We start from the raw sequence: 18170 nt of genomic DNA on the forward strand, positions 1-18170 counted from the left end.
AAGTCAGAGAAAAGTCAACAGACATTTATTGAGCTCTTACTTTTTCAGGTACTGTAAAAGGTTCTGGACATACAGAGAGAAAAAGAACACTTCCCACTCAAAGCTCTATCAACTGGATATTCAATACCTCCTGTCATCATAATAGGTCTTGGCATACATGTTTCTTATTTGCAATTCAGTATCAGGAAGTATATCTACACCACAGAAAGAAATAAATCCCTTTGGACTTCTTCACATGCACATATTCAAAACATTCTGAGTTTGTGTTGTCAAAGATGAAGAAATTTCATTAAAAAAAGAAAAAAGCAGCAAATCCCATCTGGTCTATGAAACAGGTTTTCTATGGAATCTCATGCATGTTTTTGCAAATTTATCTCATGAATTGTTCCTGGATGAATAATTGTCTAAGAATTTTGAGGGACAGATGGATTTCTCTCCTTTGTTAACACATAGGTGCCAAGAAATTTATTTCAGAAAAATGTGGGAATATAAGTAAATTAATATTTTCAATAATAGTATACCAATAAGGACTGATTTGATAAAAATCTTGTTCTTAGAACAATAAAATGGTGTAGACTTCTGTTTGTCATAGCTTTTACAGCATTGTTTGGATTAAAGGGACCAGCACTGACTAAATCACCTAACAAAGTCCCCTCCAGTCTTTTCATTTCATACTTTTCAGCAATGTGATATCTATTGGTACAAAATATGTAGCTGCAAAAGACCAAAATATTGTTCATAAGACCATAACAAGGAAGCTGATGAAGGGCTCCTCAAAATTACTGTAAAATTACATGCAAAAAAGTAAGTTCAGATAACTTTAATTTAAAATTGCTTGAAATAGAAGGAAATGTTTTTCTTTATATTTCCTTTATCTCCATGACAACAAAATAGGTTTGGAACAATGCTTTCTTACACTAATTAAGAATATGGCCTCACAACATGACATTTTATGAATATTAAATACAAATGTGTGAATTATCTAGTTTCAATTAGACTGCTGCATTCTTGGCTTTCAGTTGTGAGCAAATATTCTTTTGGCCTCCCTGGTGGCGCAGGGGTTAAATCTCAGCGCTATCAAGCTATCACCAGCCACTGCAGCCTGAGTTCTATCCCTGGCCAGGGAGCTGAATCACATGGTGCGGCAGACCTTGCCTGTTGCTCAGCAGTATATTTCAGTAGATCTGCCTGTTCTGCTCCCCACTCTGTCTCTGGTGAGTCCTCACTCCCTGCCTAATCCACACCGCTGGCCTACTTCCCAGTTTTTGTATGCATAAATAAATAAAAATCTACCTTCAAAGAAAACCACTCTCTTGTATACAGAACATAAATTGAGATGTTTCTTTAGAATTGGATGAAAATAGGGAAAAAGAAGGGAAGTTCACTGCATGAATTATACACTATGATGTAGAACTTACAGGACCATATCCATTCATTAATTTCTTTTCATTGTTCTTCCAATATTATTTTGCTCCTTCTTTGATCCAGTCAAGGGAAAGACAAAGAAAAATCTGTCCTTGAGAATGAGTTTCCTCTGGTGATAATGACCTACGTAAAGAGACTTCTAAGCTGTACCCAGAACATTTGCAATACAACGAAGAGATGGAATATACTGGCAGGGAAGGAAGGGAGAGCACTGTCTTCTAGGCAGATAATAAATAAACAAAGAAAGCATATTTATTTGTATCTTGTTTTATCTCTGCCCTCCTCATTTATCCTCTCCTATTTTATTTTAATGCAGATCATTTCACCTGTGTACTTCTAAGACTGGGGCTTAATATTAACTCAATACCAGGCCCCGGTAGTGCAGCGGTTGAACGCTGGCCTGCGAAGCTGCCTGCAGCCTCTGCAGCGCTGGTTCGATCCCAGGCCGCCGGGTGAGGGTCCCACATGGCGCGCAGACCTCTCCTGCCGCCCGCTGCTCCCCTCAGCAGTGTATTTCGTCAGTCTGCCTGTTCTGCTTCCCGCTGTGGCTCTGGTGAATTCTCTCACCCTCCCACGCTTCTGACTGTACCCAGTGCTTGGATAAATAAATAAATAAATCTTTAAAAAAAATTAACTCTATACCATTATCACATCTAAAATATTACCACTAACTTATCAAATATCCAGTGGATATTGACATTTCCAATTGTCTCATGAATGAAAATTTTCTTAAGACAATTGCTTGAGTCTGGATCCAGTAAGTTTCCTTAATTTCAATTATTAGATTTGTTGTTTTAGTGTCTCCTGTCTTTATTTTTCCTTCTCACTTATTTTTGAAGAAATTTAAATTTTAGAGGATGAATTGGGCATAGTGAAAAAGGGGGAGAAGATTAAGGAAAGGAGTTCATAAAAATGGGGTGCCAGGGGCAAAAAGTACTCTAGAGTCATTGAGGCTTTCCTTAAACATACAAATCATGTGAGCATTCTCATATTAGAAACATTGCTCGGTATACACTATTTCTTACAATGCCCTTATCTGGATATTGAGCAAATTTCTGCATCATCTTCAACATCTTCAAGGCTCAGTTCAAGACATTGTTCTCCAATTTCTCAACCTCACATCGTGTCCATCATCCCTTAAAGAATGTATCAGCATTTTTTAGTGCCTATTGTGTAATGAGGGGCCATGCTAGATGCTGGGCACAAAAAGATGAATAAAATCCAATCCTTACCTTTAAGGAACTTACTGCAAGGTATTTTGGCAAGAAAGGAGGCTATGCCATCCTCTAACCTGTAAATGTACATTTTCCCATAAAATTTAGTTATATAGTAAGTACATGCTCATTGTTGGGTACAACATAAACTGGAAAGCAGAGTCAGAAAAAGTTAGATTTGCTTTAAATTTATTAATGAATTGTTCTAGTTGTTTTAGTTTCCATATAAAGTTTGAAAGCAAGACTTTATCAAAAACTTAGACAAACACTTAGACCTTATTCTTTATTACTTTTTTTAATGTTCCCACATTATACAGAGGTCATAAGAAGACTAATATTGGGAGGCTAGGGGAGCAAATCATAAAGAATGTAGTTAGTACTCCATGGCTCGCATTTCTATATATTGCTACTAAAGTAACTGGAGCAAGCAATATGAAAACATATTGTTACAGAGCAACCCTGATATAAAATGGGTTGCCTGGCTGTGGGTCCTCACCTGTGCGCTTAAAAGGGACTTAATAATACTCCACTACAGACACACACAAAAGGTTAATAAAAGGTTTATTTACAAGGGAAAAGGAATTAAAGAAATGTACAACTCAGGGAGAAAACAGGGAAATAAAGTCTTTAATGCGTCCTATCTGATCCGCCGACCTGGAAACCCAAAGGCACTCTCAGAGCTGGCTGCACGCTGCGAGCTGGTGGGGAGCCAAAAAGGGCACCCCCCAAAGCCCACGTGTCTGGTTTTATACCAAACCTGGCTGCTTAACCCCACCCTCAGGTCCCAGCCACCTTCCCTTTGGTGGTGATGGGATTTGGAGTTCCCAGTGTCTTTGGCTTTGGTCTGGGGTGGGGGTGGAGTCCACAAAGCCTGTATGGAATTAGCTTTAGGACAGCCTTTTCCCCCTAACAGTATTACCAAGTCATGTTTTAAAAGGATACTCTTGATTATCGAAAATTCGATAACATATTGTCACTTTTGACCGTTACTAGTGAAAAAAAAAAAGATCTTTATATGCACTGTGCTAGCACCTAATATATAGTCTTGCATATAAAGGAGAAGCGTGGATAACATATGAGATTTCCTAACCTCTCTTTATGCGTGTGATCAGCCTTATTTTCCCCTGTTCTAACGGTATCTTTGAGTAGAAAACAAGATACCGTAAGTGCTTTGCACACTGTGGCTGTAACAAATGGGAGATGCTATTATTTGTTTAATAAATAAATGCAAAGATTGTACATTCTGCCCTTACCCTTTATCTTTGCTCTATACTATCTCTGATCAATCTTTCCAGACAATCTCACATAATATCTCCTTTGTCCCTTTTTCAAAACCAATACAATACTAACTCTCAAACTTAGGACTTGATTATACATTGTTTTTATGTATAAGTGTGATTCTCCTCAATGGTAGCCATATGTTAGAACATAAAATGGGCCTTAAACAGTAGTGATGTTTAACATATTTAACAACTAGCTTTGCCGGTTGTTAACTCTTAGTTGCTGAATCATAGGGATGTGGGACAGTCCTGGGAAAGGAACCTGGTGGGGGATGGTCTGAAGGGTTGGGGGTGGTGGGGGACAACAAGAATGTATTTCAATGTTTTAAGAACTGAAGGGTGGGGTACTACATACATGAGTTCTCTCATTAAGGGAACATTGGTTTATAAATACTGGCCTCTTTGAAACCTCTTTGGTAGCCTCTATTTTTCAGGAATTCAAAAACACTCATGGGGTGTCATTCAAGGAAGAAACAGCTTCTCTTGCCATTTCTCTACTTGTACAAAAACATCGGATCCAAATTGTTCACCTAGTGTGTGCTCCGGGGAAGTAAAGCACTGTCATGGGATAAGGTCACCATTTAATTCTTAGATGAATTATGTACTTTTAAGCCAACATTACTCATTACCCCTCCACTGTTCTGTGGTTGCTGCCTTCTCTGCACCAAGGAGCTGGCTAGTCTGATGAGGAGGAAGCAGCTCCCTCAGAGCATTTCCTGCATGGTCACTGCAGTCTTCTCTAGTGTTTTCTTAGTTAGCCCCAGGTTTCGCTCTGACACAGCTGAGGGGGGTCGGCTCCTCTCTGGCTGCAAGTTTTCTGACTAGAATTGCTGTGCCACAAGCAAATTGCAAGAGGGAAAATACTTTGATTCTGTCCATTGTCATATTGAGTGTTTTTTCAGAAAGAAACTAGAAAAGGGAGTATTTAGGGGCATGAGGATTAGGTGAGTAGGTAGAAAGCATTGAGACAAACTTCATGAATTAAAAAAGAATGCTTTGTCATAGCAGTTGGCTGCGGGGGTTTGGGGGGGTGTGGGGGGAGTGGGGAATGGTCAACAGGATGATCACACTTCCTATAGAAAGTAAATAGGTGCTGTCACTTTCTCCTCTCTGCTGCAAAACCGGAAAGACAACCCAAAACTTAGTCAATTAGGTTGAGAGTCAGATGTTTTGGTGGAAATCTGTTACCAATCTGATTCAGTTCACTCTCAGACAGGAAGTATTTTGTTTCCTCAATGCCAAAAAGGGTATTGCCCAAGGCAAAAGAACTAAAAAACTTATAATTATATAAACTGTGAATCACACAGACACCAAAGTTAAGTCTAATTTTACTGTGGAACATTGCTACTTGGCCAACAAATATATTACCTAGTCTGTCTTATTCTCTATGTGATATATAATTTACAGTTGGCAAGCATATCTATTTGAAAGTACCCCCATTTGTTTTATATCATTTTTTACCATCACATTTCATGACCTCAAACTCTGAATCAATACGAGGCTTTGATTGTGTCATAAACCTTCTCTGAGTAGGTTTCTTCAGAAGTAATAAAGCAAAAAAAAAAAAAAAAAAAGACAATGTATGGTCTAGCTCAACAATACTAATTTTGAGCCATGACATATAAATTTTAAGATTCACACTGAATTGATTCCAAAACTATATTCATATTCTATAAAGTAAGAATATTTAACTGTGGTTTAGTTTAAAACTCAACTACCATCATACAACAGCAGGTTTCAGTGAAAGTGATACGTTCAATTTTCTGTTAATTATAGCATGGACAGATGTCTTCTGGCTGGTGACTTTTGCAATGGTGCCAATGTAAAGATAAGCAGAGAACAATTACCCAGTCAATTTTTGTGACTGCAGAGAATTTTTCCTTTGCCTAGAAGACTTTCTTTCTTTCTTATCTCCTGGCAAACCCCTACTCATTATAAAAGTCAATGTAAGGATATCCTATGCTTGGTCTTGCTTTCATTATGTTGCTTACTAATTCTAGTGACATTTGCACATTATGCATTGTATATAGATGTTGAAGAAGCCTGCTGGATGCTTTGACAGCATCTATCACCAAGACCATCCTTTCCCAACAGCAATAGCTGCCAGATTTCATTTAGAGACTCATATGGTCACGGGGGACTGTCTTCATCTTGTCTAAGCTTCAGAATGAACTGGTGATTTCTTTTTATGTTCAGTGGAGATCAGCTGGTCTATTCAACGTGTATTTTAAGGCCCATACCCCAATCTCTTTCTGGCTGAATATGACTAAAAAAATAAGGCATTAGTGGGCCACTAACATCCTGGGACTCCAAGGGCAGTTAGTCTTAGAATGCAGCTAACAAGAAGACAATTAGCATGGCAAGACTAAAAGAAATGGATTCTTTGACCACCTTGTGAACCACAGGATCAGATCTCTTAAAGGTGGCTTTACTGCTGTACTTCTAGGTCCAATCATCAATGCATTCCCTGTATTTAGCCAGTTTGATTCATGGTTTTGTTACTAGTAATATAAAGCAGCCTGACTGCTTATGTTATGACAGAGCAGATAGCACAGTGTGTTGGAATTGTGGCCTCGTGTGTCCATTTATCTTGGACTATACACTCTTAGAGCTCAGGATTATGATTTTTTTCTCTTTCTAATATCAGCATTTAACAAAAAATCTGACATATAATCTATACTTAATAAGTGGTTAATAATAAGCAAATACGTAAATAAAACAAACTAATCTGGAATGTACAGAACAGAAAACATCTTTCCCCAAATATTTTGCATATTTTCTTTTTGATGTTTCATTCAACTCTTCCTACAGAGTTAGGTATTCACAATATACCCATAGCCATAAGCTTATACATACATACATATATATGTGTGTGTGAGTATATATATATATATATATATATAATATATATATGTATGTATGCTCCTGTTTATTGCAAAAGTTCAAATAAAGAAAAAAAGACAAAGTAAAAATCAAGAGCATTGCCACCACCCAAAGCATACATTATTAAGAATTTTCTAAGCATATGTTACATGATATATTTTATTTTGTCTTGCTTTTGCTTGTTTTATCTCTTTGTACCATCCTTACAACCGACTCTTCTTGGTAAAACAAACATGGGACATATCTCAGTCTTCAGAGTCTTCAATTTGACTGTTATTTCAGATTGGGTGAACATTCACCGAGGCATACTAGGTGCTAAGTATTTACTGGGCCCAATGCTTTCACATTGATGAGAAAATTTTTGCTGGACCATGGATTATCTCATTTACTTCTTCCCAGCTGTCTCAGGGGAAAAAAATAGCACAATTACTTTTAACTAAGGAAAACAAGGTTACAAGATTTGGTAGTACAGTAATATTTCTAAGCTATATTCTACCTTTTCATCTAGAAAAGTCTGAAATAAAGAGTAATAGAAACAGAAACAAAAGTAAAATCACTGTTAATTGTATCACAGCTTTCACTACATTAAAATAAAGATGTTATTTTGAGAAAGAAAACAAAAACCCTCAAGGTTCTTAATAATTATAGATTTTCTCCTACAAATCTGGCTGTTAGTTTTTCTTAGGTGAGTCTTTGTCTCCATACAATACAAGATGAAAAGGAGTCACTGAGAGAATGAGGTGCTGGGCAGAAGAAGGGCTTTAATAATGATTGCAGGTCCCACAAAGCCACTGATTGCCTTTCATACCGGCTTACAAGGTAGGGCTCCCACAGGATCCTTCTAGCTGACTTCTAGTAGTCCCAGCCTCAAGGGTTACTGCAATAGCAATTTAGAACTAGAGATTAAAAAAATGAAGTCATTTATAGGTGGGATATAGAAAAACAAAACAAAGGGTCAGATAAAGCCAAACCAATAACAAACCCTAGAAATCTGACAGTTGAATGGAGAGGGCAGGAAAGGGGAAGGAACAGCGTGGGGGAGGAGACACAATAGACCATCCTAGCGTTGTGGTGGTGGGGGTGGTATTGTCACAACACCTGCAGAGGGAGATCCCATACCTTCAAAACACAAACTATGGTGCCTCGCTGGTGGCACAGGGGTTAAAGTCAGTGCTAGCAAGCTACCACCAGCCACTGCAATGTGAGTTTGATCCCCAGCCAGGCTGCAAACCCACTCAGTGAGGCACACCTCTCCTGTCTCACCCGCTGCTCCCCTCAGCAGTGTATTTCAGTAGATCTGCCTGTTCTGCTCCCCACTCTGTCTCTGGTGAATCCTCTCCCCGCCCCCATATGTATGTATGTATGTAACTCTGGCCTACACCCCAGTTCTTGTACTCATAAATAAAAATAAATCTAACAAACCCCACAAACTATGTTGCAAACCAATGTTATCTCAATTTAAAAAAAAAAAAAGGCAAAAAGAGGCGGGCACCTGAATTAGCGATAGTCTCTCTGAGTGACTGTATTTTCAAAAGTAATAAAACAAATGAAAAGAGAGGCAGGTATAATCTAGCTGACACTAAAACCACGCTCTGAAGAGCCTATCTCTGAATTGGAAGACAAGCCGATGTCTAGCTTTGATGGATCAGATTGCTTTCAATTCCAAAATGGATCTTAAAAAGCTTTTAGTCTGAGATCTTCATAGCTTTGGCCAATTTCTTGTTCAAGTAATTTCTTTTAGCTTAATGGGGAAAAAGGAGGCAAAAAAATACCCCATAAAACCAACCCACTGGAATTTTAAATTCACCACTCTGAATATAAGTAAGCATTTGTCAGTGCATGCTCAGACTTACCCCTAAAATTTTGGGGGCCCAGGGTAAGAACACAAATGGAGGTCCCCTGACCTAGAGCAGCTCCTTTATGCTTCTATGTTTTCTTCCTGCATCACAAAAGCCTTCATTCGGCTATATGAACCATCAGACTCACAGTTCAGTCTGTGACCAACAAAATCCCACCCCTTGTTCCCCCATCCCCACTGCCAGGCAATTGACTGTTTTGATTCTCCCTTATCTCCAGGATGGGCGCATCACACAACCTCTGGAAGTGGGTTTAGACATATTTGGGGGGGGAATTCTGGGGCTCTATTTACCCCAAATATAGTTTAAAGAGCAAGATCCAAAAAGGCCCGTCCTCCTGGTGCATAGACTTCTCTAAAGCCAGAGGCACAAGAAGAAGGTTGTCTGGTCAAAGGGAGGTAGTGATTTTAAATTTTATACAGAATTTGGCATATTTATCTTCTCTGTAAGTTTCCTATCTCTTTACACTGATTTTTTTTTTTTTTTTAATTTACGTTGATTGGTGAGAGTAGGAAAGACAGCTCAGGAAAATGTGATTCTGATTGGCACAGATCAAAAATGAAAGAGGAGGAAGCCCCCAACCTCATTGTAATATCCCCTGACTCTGACAAAGGTTAACTATGCCGGGAGAGGACTCTAAAAAGATATTGGCCTAAGATCCCAAAATGGAAACACTCAGAGTCAAGCAAATCCTAGCATAGCAGTAACAAGGCAGATTCTGGAAGCAGAGAGGTTTGAGTACAAATATTATTGCTGTTATATGTCAATTATTATTACTAGTATCAAAATGCGATTTCCTCTAAGAGTGATTGCTCATTGATAACGGGACTCAAAATAATACTACCCAGTAGGATTGTGATGAGGATTAAATGGGAAAACACACATAAAACATTCAGTGCCGTGCCTGGAACGTAATAAATTGCTATTATAATCCTGTACTTTAATGCTACATGTTATTTTACAATCAGTTTATTTCTATGCTCCCTATTTGAAATCAAGTTTATTCTTGAAATTTATGTAAGGACTTTGGATATCATTCTAAAAAGTAGTTGAAAGTGATAACTAAGTTTGTCTTCAATAGGCTTCCAAAACAAAACAAAACAAAAAACCAAAATCATTATCTACCTACAAAAGAAAGGGTTAACATGAAAAAATGCATAATTTTCCTATTGACTGTAGATATTTTTCAAAATCAACATCAAACTGAATTAATACATTTTGCAATTCACTTTATAACAAAAATTACTACGTTCCATTGGGTGGCCCTTTAAACAGGGTGCGGTGCCATTTGCTTTACATACATCAACTATCTGGTATGATCTTCCTAACTTTCCACTGCCCCATTTTACAGATAAGGAGACTGAGGTAGGGACCAAGCTGACCCCACGTCCATGGCTTCCCATTGCACCCATCTGCAGTGTCTCTGAACAGTTCCCTTAAACCTCTTCCGCTTGACACCCTCTCCAACCTCTCTGCATGAAAATTTATGTGTCATGTAGGCAAAATGTTAATGCCTCTTTGGTTTTTAATCCTTTTTGGAGAGAGGTGCTTTTTTGTGTGTGTGTATGTGCTCTCTCAGAAGATTCTTGTCACAGTTCATATTTGTCGCTGTAAATTTAATTGAAAATAGCTCATGCTAAATTTTCTTTTGTTGCCATAAATAGAACTTATTCTTGGTGGGTGGGGAAGATGGAAAAAACACCACCAAAAAAGAAGAAACTCATTTTATAGAGATCGACACATTGGTTTATTTCTCCATAAAACCATACTGAATCGAAATCAGATACTGCTGCAAAATAAATTGTGGCCTTTGGCATTGCAATTTTTTAAAATGTGGTGCAATAAAATTCAAGGTACACTACGCTGCAAAGGCACTTGACAACTCTATGGCTCTTGGTCTTAAGATTGAGCAACACTTTTCGGGGGGTGTGTGTCACCGGCTGCCTGAATCCACCAAGGCAGATGCTCAAACCTGCACTTATTTGCTAAATTTCTAATCTTAATCATTATTGCTGCAACGAAGAGATTTTTGAGCTGAAAACAAGACAAAAAGACATTTTATAGACTCTCTGTGGGGCAGTTGCTTGTAGATTAGAAACCAAGTCTCAGGTTACACACCCCCAAGTGCCAACCACAGTACATCTCCCCTCTGTTCCTTATGCAGAACTTATTCAGAGAAATGGAAAAGATGGAAAAGCTATTTATGGACAAAAGAATTATGTCTGAAAAATGTGTTCCTAGAAAAATATATATTCCTTATTCCAAATTTGCCAAGTTTTGTTGCAATCAAAAAGTGTACTAGGAAAGGAGAAATAACTTTACTGGAAATGTAGTGTACTGTTGACCAACATATTTAGTAGGGAAAAAACAAAGAGCAAGCTAAGTCCCTGGTTAAAAAAAAAAAAAAAAAGAAAGAAAGAAATTTCCAAAGAGATTCTAAAATAAGTGACTTTCTCCTTAAGGGTAAAGAGGATGTTCTTGTCAGATCTACAGATTCAACCACTAAAGAAAAAGTGCAATTATGAGTAAGGAAAATGCTTTGGACAGTAAAACAGTTGAGGGTTTGGAAGACAGTAGCAATTTGCCGGTGAGATAAGGCAAATGTCAACAAGCCAGACACACTTGAAACATTCAGGCAAATATACTGCTATTCCTCTATCTCTTTATAATACACCATATGACACCACAGTTAAATCTGCTACTGCAAAAAAAAAAAAAAAGAAGAAGAAGAAGAAGAAAAAAGTACATCAAGCTATTGGTTTCCCTGAGATTTAGACAGAGGCAAAAATCACACAGCAGAAAGGAGTCCAGAAGGTGCAGCTCTCGCTTCTTTCCTTCTGAGAGGGAAAAGCCATGGTCCAGCTACCTGCCCAGGAGTGAGCACTCACCCCGCCTGCAGCCAGGACCTGGAGCGAGGACCTGCATCATGCCCAGAAGAGGAGAAAACGCAGCTTCAGGTATTTATCAACAGGAATAGGAAACTAGAGAAAGCAGTTCCAAGTTACAAAAGCACAACAGTCATGCTTTCTGCATTTGTCTGTCCTGCGGGTGCATCGTGCAGCTCTTTCCATAACAATTCAGTCTTTTCTTTTGCTCTCTCTCTCACACATCATCAACAGGCATACCACACACGCAAATCTCTTCCGATTCTGATCACATCTCAGCAAAATGCAGGAACTACCCCTATGCCGAGTTTCACAATAATCTGCACAATGACAATTATCCACAGTCCCTCAGTTCTGTTCACACAAAAGATTACAATTTAAATCTTGCCTTGGCAGGTTCAGCTCTGCTGGAGCTGGTTACCAGGCAAACAGTCTGTTTTAAGGTTTACCGATCGCTGGGGAGGGTGAGCTGGGGGTGGGAATGGACAAACCACCCTGTACATACCTCCTTTTGGCAGCTAGACAAACAATTTCTTGACAAAAGACTTGTTCTTTGCAAAGCTCCCCCAACAAATGAAACTGACAGAATGAAACCTGAGAAACTTTAGCAACCAAAGAAAGCAGCCTTCCAAGGATCAAGGTGAATAATTGATTTGCCGGGTTCTGTTTCATCTTTTCAGCTATTTTGCTCATTAAAGAAAATTGTAAGATTTGTCAGAAACCCAGACACTGACACACACTTCTGATAGCAAGTGCATATTCCAAACTACAGATACGTTTGCCAAGCTGATTCAACAACAACTATTAGCTTCAGAGCAAGGGAACTTACCGAGCACAAAATTATTGGAACAAAGCAGGGAGGAGGCAGAGGCACCGAAGGCAGCTTCTCCGTTTTCCGGGTGCCAGGTTCTCCTGTCTGCTGTCCGGTTCACGGTTCACACTTGCCTTTATAACTAAGACGGTGGCAGAACTCACTAGCGAAACCTGATGAATTATAAAGCAGCCCCTCCTAGACGCTCATATTTTCCATCACAGGGAGGGTGAGCAGGCAGCATCCTCGCTCCCTCTGTATATATATTTCCTCGTAACTCATCCTGATAAATATATCAGCTTTAGAAGCAGTGACAGTAATTGGTGCTTGGGATGGACCAGCATTAACCAATAAGAGGCTTTCCCACCATCAGTGCAGCACCCCCATCCTCCATTTGTGTTCCCCCACACCTTGTTAAGGTGGATCCACCCAACCCAGTGGGGGGTAGGCAAAGATAGCAAAATGTAGAGGAAGGTCCCTGAATCGCAAATGCACACATAGCAAGGTTTAGAACTCAGAGTTAATTTTCATAAGAGTTCCATAAAGATCAGCCCTGCTATTTGCATGCTATGCCACAGTGTATGGAACACTTCACGCTCCCTGAGCCCTCATCACCCGGGAAAGGTATCAGTGTCGCTACACCATAAATGAGCCAGGAGGGCTCGGAGAAGTTAAGTAACTTTGTCCAGTGTTCACTGAAATTGAGGGGTGCAAGGAGCCCTATAGATCAGGGAGTTAAACCTGCTTGCTACAAAGATGAGGAACCTGTAGCGAGAGAGATAGAGTGAGTTGCCCCAGTCACCAGGCTTCCCAGTGTGTTTTGAGCTTGTGCAGAACCCCAGGTACTCTGTTGTCAAGGACAGGGTCTCTCTGCCCTACCCGGCTGCCTGGAGCATGGAAGCTCTAGAAACAGTATTGCTGATTGACTACAAATCAGTTATAGGTGGGCTGCCAGGAGAGGCTGTATCTGAGGTTCTTTTTTCTTCTCTGACAAGGTCAGTATAACCTCTTTAGGTTCATTGAACAGCCACACCAGAAAACATGTTTTTCATAATAACAGCTGCTGCTGAGCACATCTTATGTGCCAAGCAGTTTCTAGGTATGCAGTCTCATTTAATCTTCAAAACATCCCTAAAGGTAGACATTATCAGGGACAACGTAATGCAGAGATTTCAACCCAAGCAGGACCACACAACTGCTAAGTGATGGTTCTAGAATCAACTGCAGGTAATCAGGTTTCAGAGCTCACACACACTCTTAGTACACACCCCATCCCAAGCAGCGTTTCACAGACTAGAGGTAGGTGAGCAATGAGGCAGAATTATTTTCAAGGACCTGAAGTAGAAATAATAGCAAGATCAGGGCCTCCCCTGGTGGCGCAGGCAGTTGAGCACCACTCTGTGAAGCTGTCTGCAGCCTCTGCAGTGCCAGTTCGATCCCAGCCAGCCGGCAAGGGTCCCACATGGTGCGGCAGACCTCTCCTGTCTCGCCCGCTGCTCCCCTCAGCAGTGTATTTCGTCAGTCTGCCTGTGCTGTTCCCCGCTCTGTCTCTGGTGAATCCTCTCACCCTCCCACACATTTGACCTGTACCCGGGTTCTTGTATAAATAAATAAATAACTCTTTTAAAAAAGCATCATCCTATTAAAACAAAAAAGAAATAATAGCAAGATCAGAAGCTTTAGAATCAAATAGATATGGTTAAACCAGGGTTTTGCCACTGATTTACTGTCAAATATATTGCTTTATCTATAAAATGGGTATGCTTATGTCCACCTCACAGATTAAGTACCAGGAGAGTAGAGTGCCTGGTTTCTTGTACATACCCCCAAATTGGGATCTATTATTTTTACCACATTTCTTTTGGGAAAATGGATTTTTTTTAAAGATTTATTGATTTATTTATACAAGCACTGAGTACAGTCAGAAGCACGGGAGGGTGAGAGAACTCACCACAGCCAGAGCAGGGAACAGAACAGGCAGACTGAAGAAATATACTGCTGAGGGGAGCAGCGGGCCCGGCAGGAGAGGTCTGCGCGCCATGTGGGACCCTCGCCGGCAGCCAAGGATTGAATAGGCGTGGCAGAGGCTGCGGGCAGCTTCACAGCCTAGAACTCAACCGCTGCACCTCCAGGGGAGGCCCGGAAAATGGATTTTTGCCCCATTTTCTCCTTTAAAGTGTCTTTTAAAATGTCACCGGTGATTGCCCAGGAGGCTCCTAATCTGCTGGCTGGTGAAGACAGGGAAGCGAGTCTCAGTGACAGGTTGCAGAATGTCACTAAAAGTATGTGAACTTTCTGTCAGACAGCGGCAGGCCTGGCAGCTCTGCTCTGCCTTTTCATCCTACTAGCTCCACTGATTTCACACCTATTGGTGACATTAGTCAAATGAACTCACAGCCAGAGAGTCCTACTTACAGCAGGTTTGCTGTCTACTCTGAGACTAACTCAGTTTCCCTTGCCTGCTTCAAAGAACCACCTGTCACAAAACTCAAAACAAGAATGATTCTTTTGCACCCCGCTATGCATCTCTTACTATTGAGTCAAGGTGTACCTGGCAGAGAGACAGATGTTTGTCTCAAAGCTTGCACTGTAAACTCCTGTCCTGAATCAGTATAATCTGGTGTGTGACCACTTAAAAAGACCCAATCAGATGAGCTCAACCTTTCAAGAAACTACTTCTAGGTATTTGATCAAAATTCCCTGAGAGAGGCCAGTGAGTGGCCCTGTGGGACAGAGATGCTGTAATGTTCCAGGCACTAGGGGATTAGATATGGGATTTTGTTAATTCTGTGTTTCCAGAGAATGTCAATGGCCAATGCAGTTTTCTCAAGTACAGACTACTCTCTGCTTGGTTATTTTTTCCTCTAAGCATCTTACTAGGAGTCTAGGATATGTGTGAATGAGGTTTCCTTTTTTCTTAACCACACTTAATCCTGGGCACTGCAGGAGCAGAGGTATGCAATATGACTAGGGGTTGTGGGTGAGAGAAGAGGGACAGGGGTTTTTTAACTGGAAGGAAAAGCCAGGTATAAACATCAAATGTTTTCGACTTTCTTAAATAAGACAAGTCCATTAGACAGTAAAGGGGAGAAACTTAGATGTGGTAGACAGAAGGATCTGAAAGTCTGGAGTTCAGGACATAGGTAGTCTTTAATCTACAGATGGCACTAACACCTTGATAGTGTGCATCTGATCTGGGCAGTGAGTATAACTAGAAAGGCATAATAATGATCTCCGGGACCTTAAATGTGAAAGATCAGAAGTGGAGAAGGATTCAGTAAAGGAGACTTAAAAGAATGGGGGTTAATGAATTAGAGGGAAACCAAAGGGAGGGTCTTAAAAACAAAGACAACAAAGTGGCCGATTTAAGGAAGCTGTGATTAATTCTGTCAAGGACTGGGGAGAGATGTACTGAGGACTACACACTGACCACTGAATTTGTCAGTGCAGATGTCATGATTTACCCCAGACGGTGAAAATGATGCTTGACTGGTCAGGTAAGCTAAGAAGGAGAAGTGAGGGAGCAAACGCAGTGAGAACAGACACTATTTTTTTATGCTCGCTGCGACCTCAATTTCTTGGACGCAGTGGGTACAACAGTCAGGAGAGCCGGCTCTGCAGCTGTAGGCCTCCGCCACTACTCTAGCTATGCCATCTGTCATCAAGTTACCAAGACCTCTCTAGCCAGCAGCCTCATCTTCAACTCTTTTCTCCTCACAAATCATTGTCTGCACAACAGTCAGAGAGATGCAAAAATCAGACTCCAACACTCAAGCCCTTCATGTCTCCCTTTCACTCAGGATTTGCTCTTTCCCTGCAACCAGGAGTCTGCATCCTCCAGCCCTCCATTCATCTCATCACTCTTATTGCACTTAATTTGTACTTATATTACACATCTCCTTTTAAATGTGTGTACCTGACTGCTTATTTAATTAACTATGCTTTCCAAATGGAATGTAGGTGCCATGAGGTGAGAGGCCTTGTCTGCCTTGCCCATGTCTGAATCCACAACATAAGAGCAGGGCCTACCACATGCTAAGTTCAAAGATGTATCCTCATTATTTCTTTTTTGTTTTAAAGATTTATTTCCATCTATTTATGAGAACAGGGGGGTAGGCCAAAGGTTTGGGGGGTGAGAGGATTCACCAGAGACAGAGTGGGGAGCAGAACAGGCAGATTGACTGAAATACACTGCTGAGGGGAGCAGAGGTTGAGACAAGAGAGGTCTGCTGTGCCAGATGGGTAGCTCCCTGGCCAGAGATCGAACTCAGGCTGCAGTGGCTGGCAACAGCTTGATAGTGCTGAGACTTCAACCCCTGCGCTACCAGGGAGGCCCTCCTCATTAATTTTAAATTATATATCCTTGCACAAATTGCTATTGTCTCAATATCATAAATCCCTCTATTATTGTAATTATATTATAATTTTTCTTAAAAAAAATCAATTTTATTGCCCTGGTGTCTCACAAATATCTTGCAATGCATTCACTCTCTCTTGTGGATGACACTGATGTAACTATTTCCTGAGACTGGTCAGTGATATGGGTTGACTCCTGTTCTCACAAAAATGCACATGTTGTGCAGCTAAACCCTGATACCTCAGACGGTGAACTTATTTGAAAATAGTATTGCTGCAATGTAGTGAATTAAGAAGGGGTCAGAATGCAGTAGGGCAGGCCCCTTTTCCAATATGACTTGTATCCTCACAAGTCGGGGGGAAAGGGACAGAGAAACACACAAGCAGAACTTCATATGAAGATTAAAGCCGTTCTGCCACAAATCAAGGACTTATCAGAAAGGAGGAGAGAAAGAAGCCTGGGACAAATCTCTCAAGAGAGAAGGATAATATGATCCTGCACACACTTTGATTTCAGACTTCTGGGACTCAAAACAACAAGACAGTCTATTTCTGTTGTCCCAAGCCACTGAGCTTGTGGTAATTTACTATGGCAACCATAAGAAATTAATACTCTCAGTCAGATAATATCCTTATCTGACACACACGGAAATTACAAACTCAGAAAAGTCGAGTAATATGCCCTAGGTTTCACAGCTAGGAATGAGTTGGTCTTGGATTAAACTGAGATTTGTGTTACCTCACAGCCCACACATCGCAGCAGTACCTCCTGTGGGCGACCCCCGGCCCTCGTTGGTCCGGGGCGGGATGAGAGATCAGTGGGGTGTGGTGATTTTTCACCAGGCTAAAATTACCTTCCTTTATGAGATGATGCCCTTCCTGTTGTTTGTTTTTTCTTGTTGATTTTGCTAAGTTATCCTTTAATTTCTGAAATTATGATGAGAATGGACAGCAGTTTTGTTTTTTTTTTTTTTCAATATTCTTCATTTTGTTGGCAGTAAGAAAAACTGACAATTCAGTTAACCTATAAAAATTTGTTCTGAATGTTTTTGATCTATGAAATATAAAAGCTTGGGAACAACTGTTCTAATAATGCCTTTTAACAACCAAGAAATTTGCTCATGTGTAGCCACATTTAGTGATGGGGGGAAAAAGCTGTTTTCTCTATCAACTGAAAATACTCGTCCCTGTTCATATATAAAACGTCTGTACTAATGGTCAAAAGCTTTCATGGTCTTTCCAATAAATTAATCTGATATAATCCATTTGTATAGCTCAATTCAACAATATTCATACTGAAATTCAATAAAATTCAGACTTTTTCTTCGTTTTGCTGCCTTCCTTTTCCCTCCTTCTTAGTGAAGATTTCATATTTATCAGTAAAATTCTTCATTTGATTTTTGATTTTCATTTGATTCATTTTCTTTTGGGTTTAAGACCTGTTGGTCTGTGAAAACATC

At 40.2% G+C, this 18170-nt stretch overlaps 1 protein-coding gene across 8 annotated transcripts in view; it reads right to left on the reverse strand.

Annotated features, from left to right (window-relative positions):
- The window catches only part of LOC119255682 (disks large homolog 2), an 811058-nt gene that overhangs the window by 221093 nt on the left and 571795 nt on the right, over positions 1–18170 (reverse strand). The window contains exon 1 of one of the 8 annotated variants that reach the window (XM_037523062.2): positions 12373–12586. The exons of 6 other annotated variants lie outside the window; for them this stretch is intronic. The gene's annotated coding sequence lies outside the window, so the exon portion shown is untranslated. Of the gene's footprint in view, positions 1–12048; positions 12162–12372; positions 12587–18170 lie in introns of those variants that run through there. One more of the 8 variants, XM_054699573.1, reaches the window with a different exon arrangement.

This window comes from Talpa occidentalis, unplaced genomic scaffold (assembly GCF_014898055.3).
Source record: "Talpa occidentalis isolate TD23 unplaced genomic scaffold, MPIMG_talOcc4v2.1 talOcc4.3, whole genome shotgun sequence".
In the NCBI taxonomy this organism is placed as follows: domain Eukaryota; kingdom Metazoa; phylum Chordata; class Mammalia; order Eulipotyphla; family Talpidae; genus Talpa; species Talpa occidentalis.